Here is a 4,695-nt window from a genome sequence, read left to right on the forward strand (position 1 = left end):
TCAGGCAGGCAGCCCCTCGTTAGGGAGGGCGAGTTGTCTATGCCGAGGACTTCTGCTACGCCTGAGGCGTCGGATTGTCTACTGGAAGCGCTTCGAGGCGCTTCCATGGATGAAGAGCACCATACTCTTATGAGTGTGGTGATTCAGAAGGTTTTGTCCGCCAAGAGCGGACTAACCGAAGCTTGCACCAGCCTCCTGACAGGCTTTGAAGTAAGTAATAAAAATGTGTGAAATTACCACACAATAGGTGGTAGCCCCTGATACTCTGTTTGGTGTTCGGAAAGAAAAACCAAATGGAGGGTCAATTATAATCCGCAGGACTCTAATAATAAGTGTGAATGCGAATAAGCAGGCTGTGCTGCTTGCCGCTGATGTCCGCACATCTAAGATTGCCAGACTAAAATGGGACCTGGAGCAGGCGCAGGGAGAGCTCGACCTCACGAAGAGGCAGCTCAAAGAGAACAAAGGTGAGTTATTCCCGCTCTCATATAATGAAGGATAGATAAAATCCGTTATTATAACGACGAAGCGTCATGATTTTGTAATAGGGGCCACCACCGAAGTGGCGTCTCTGAAGAAAGCGTTGTCCGAGGCCGAAGACAAGGTGGCCTTGGAATGCAAGGAGCGCGAAAAGCAAGATGCTAGAGTGGGCGAGGTATTTTTTTTACAACAAGAGCTCCAGGAGCTCGGCAAGAAGTTCGAGTCCATGGAGCATGAGCTTAAGGTGAAAGAGGCCGAGCTTGCGAAGGCCCTTGCTAGTATAAAAGACACCAAGGCCGAAGCCGAGAAGGCACAACAGAAAATCCAGGAGGCCAAAAAGATAGCGGCGGGTAAGAAATTCTTTATGCAAAGCAAGCATGTGGAGGAGGCGTTTCTTTTACTTACCCGAATTCAGAGCTCTCCACGGGCATTCGCAGATCTGCCACACAACATATCAGATGCCGCGGAGTTCTACTGTGCCGAGGAGGGGAGCGCGACGGAGAAGCTGTTCTGGTCCCAGTATGCTGGGGCCGAACATCCAACGCCTCTGAGTGACCAACTGTAGCAGTTGGTTGAACTCCACACGGCAGCCGAAGTGGCTATGAAGGATTTCATAGTCCAGATGTAGCCCGGTGAGCCCCTGCCCACTAGCTACTTCGGCCTGATCAAGCAGATGGTGAATGCCTGTCCGCGGCTTGAAGTGATCAAATGATCCGTTTGCATTGAGGGTGCCCTCCGGGGCTTTGCCCGTGCGAAGGTGCATTGGGGCAAGCTGGATGCGGAGAAGCTGGTGAAGGACGAGCCGCCGGAGGGCAAGGCGCATCACTGTCCCGAGAGATATTATGAAGGCGTTATGAAGGGCGCTCGTCTCGTGGCCGATGAATGTACCAATGACACAATTTTAGAATGAATTCACTTCCGTCATGTTTGTAATATAAGGACGAATTTACTTGCGCTATGTGGCGCTTTTTGATTTAAAATATTACCTTCTATGCGGCTGTTTATAAAATTCTGAAAGTAGGCCAGTCGTCGGCTTCCGTCCCCACGCAACTAGTACTGGGGTGTTTGTGGAAAACCCAGACACTCTTTATCCAAATACTTGGTCCCTAAAGGAGGTGTCTAGCGCAGCGAACAAAGCAATCAGACTATGCGGCTTTATAACCTTCACTTAGCCATAGAAGTCTATAATTTTAAATTTCGGCGAAGCCCCTAGAGTTCGGAAGGACGAACTGGGGCGCTATATATGCCTAAATCGGATGAGGTCGATTCCTCGCCTAAAGCAGAAATATCTTTAAGGATTTTAAGACCTCTCGAACAGCGACCAGCTCTAGCCACATCATGCCGGTCAGTTTCGGCTTTCTCTACTAAGGTGCTCGTCCGGAAGAACCGGGACACAATCGCAGTAGTTCTCCTTGCGCTACCTTAGCTGATATAACAAAACGTAAGGTACCAAAACAAGGGAGCTGGGGTAACCCAACTGTAGACCCAAGACATGATTCGGAGCTGATGCATATAATGCTATAAGTTCGAGGTGCCGTACTGTTGAAATTGTTCGGACTGTACTTGTCGTATTGCGGGGCGCCATAAGAAGCCCCTGGCAAAAGAAACGTACCTAAGTGTACATATGCAATAGTAAATAAACATTTATGGAAAAAATGTGCAGATAGGAATAGTAAGTTGACGCTATATATGATCTCTCATTGATGAATAATACGTTTAAGCGTATAATTATAACGGGTGTGTTTAAGCAGAAGTAAATAGGACTATTTGACATGTCCCATCCAAGGGCATGCTGCATGTAGGTATATAAAACAGGTATAATGATCGTGAATAGATTCCACCTGGGTATTTCCTTTTGTGCGCAAAGCCTGTTGCCTCCTTTGTTTTCTCTCCTGTGTAAGTCCGTCAATCCGTCTCTTCTGAAGAGGCTGCCCTAAGGCAGTGTCCTGAAAGATAAAAGGGGAGGGTTATGAAAGTATGTTGCGGTGATACCACACTGTTGACTGAGTCATTGTTGCTCCTCCGCCCGTGCCCATGGTATTTTGAGTGCGTAATTGTGTACGCGTGGCACGAATGCTGCTTTGATGGGGCTTGAGCGGAGGTCGGACTGCTAGTCGCGCTCTTGGCGTGCCCGGTGATCCTGTTGCGGGGTGCTCCGGACTCGCTTGACGGTGCTCGAGGTTGTCATCGCAGGATTGGTGGTTTGTCGGAGGAGGCCGCATTGTACTTCCGCTGTGAGGGCTGCAGTATGCTCTTCTATACGGAGAGAGCGGTCCATATTTCTGCTGACTGTTATGACCCCGCGCGGTCCTGGCATCTTGAGCTTGAGGTATGCATAGTGTGGTACCGCATTGAATCTAGCGAATGTGGTTCGTCCGAGCAGTGCGTGGTAACCACTACGGAAAGGGACGATATAGAAGATTAACTCTTCCCTTTGGAAGTTATTCGGAGATCCAAAGACCACTTCCAATGTTATAGAGCCCGTACAACGGGCCTCTACTCCAGGAATTACACCTTTAAAGGTGGTTTTGGTGGACTTGATCCTTGAAGAGTCGATGCCCATTTTGCGCACTTTGTCCTGATAAAGCAGGTTCAGGCTGCTGCCGCAGTCCATAAGGACTCGCGTGAGGTGAAATCCATCGATGATTGGGTCTAGGACCAATGCGGCTGAGCCGCCGTGACAGATGCTAGTAGGGTGATCCCTACGATCAAAGGTGACCGGACAAGCTGATCATGGGTTGTATTTGGGGGCGACTGGCTCCATCGCATAGACGTCCCATAGTGCTCGCTTCCGTTCCCGCCTGGGAATGTGAGTGGCGTAGATCATGTTGACCATTTTCATCTGTCCCCCCGTGTTCGAATGCCGGGGCTCTTCGTAATCGTCGCTGTGCAGCCCCTTGTCCTTGTTTTCGGCATTTATTTTACCGGCCTATTTGAACACCCAGCAGTCTCTATTAGTGTGGTTGGCTGGCTTGTCTGGGGTGCCATGAATTTGGCACGGGCATTCTAGTATGCGATCCAGACTGGATTGTCCCTGATTGTTTCATTTGAACGGTTTCTTCCACTGACCAGACTTGGATCCGCTGAATCCGGCGTTGACTGCCGTGTCTTTGGTGTTGTCGCCATTGTTCTGTCGCTTGTGTCTGTTGTGCCGGGGCTTTCCATTATTGTCACAGACGTCTGAAGTGCCAGAATGTGGCGTAGTGCTGCTGCAAGCCAACCAGCTATCCTTGCCCGCGCAAAAGCGGGTCATTAGTGTCGTGAGAGCTGCCATGGACTTGGGTTTCTCCTGGCCGAGGTGTCTGGCGAGCCACTCGTCGCGAATATTACGCTTAAAGGCTGCCAGGGCTTCGGCGTCCGGACAGTCAACTATTTGGTTCTTTTTAGTTAGGAACCGAGTCCAGAATTTCCTGGCTGATTCTCCGGGCTGTTGAGTAATGTGGCTCAAGTCATCAGCGTCCGATGGTCGCACATATGTGCCTTGGAAGTTGTTGAGGAATACGTCTTCCAGGTTTTCCCAACTGCCAATGGAATTTGCAGGCAAGCTGTGTAGCCAGTACCGGGCGGGTCCTTTGAGCTTAAGGGGAAGATACTTGATGGCATGTAGATAGTCTCCGCGGGCCATGTGAATGTGGAGAATGAAATCTTCAATCCATACTGCGGGGTCTGTTGTGCCATCATATGATTCGATGCTTACGGGTTTGAACCCTTATAGGAATTCATGATCCATCACTTCACTGGTGAAGCAGAGGGGGTGTGCGGCGCCTCTGAGCCGGGCTCTGTCGCGACGCAGTCCGACTAAGTCTGGCTGGTTGTGTTCGGCCCGGACGGATTTACTGTTAGTGTATCCGGTATGACGGACATCGTCATGTGCTGCAGCACGCCCCCGTGATCCGTAGATCGATCTTGGTTGTCCTGCGGTGTTTTCCAATCTGTCACGCAGGTCCTGAGTATTTCCCCCGGTCGTAGTAAACTGGCGCGGGGGTGTGGGCTGGTATTCGGGCTGATATGCCGTTTTATCCCGGCCACGAGGTGGCCGGTCAGCCGTGTGGCGCTCGAGTCCATATTCCTCGGCTGCCAGGACTTCTGTTCATCTGTCTGTGAGCAGGTCTTGATCAGCTTGAAGCTGTTGTTGCTTCTTCTTTAGGCTCCTCGCAGTGGCAATAAGCCGGTGCTTGAAGCGCTCCTGCTCCACGGGGTCCTCAGGCACGCCGA

The sequence above is a fragment of the Triticum dicoccoides genome, chromosome 7B, assembly GCF_002162155.2.
Source record: "Triticum dicoccoides isolate Atlit2015 ecotype Zavitan chromosome 7B, WEW_v2.0, whole genome shotgun sequence".
NCBI classification, from domain to species: Eukaryota; Viridiplantae; Streptophyta; class Magnoliopsida; order Poales; family Poaceae; genus Triticum; species Triticum dicoccoides.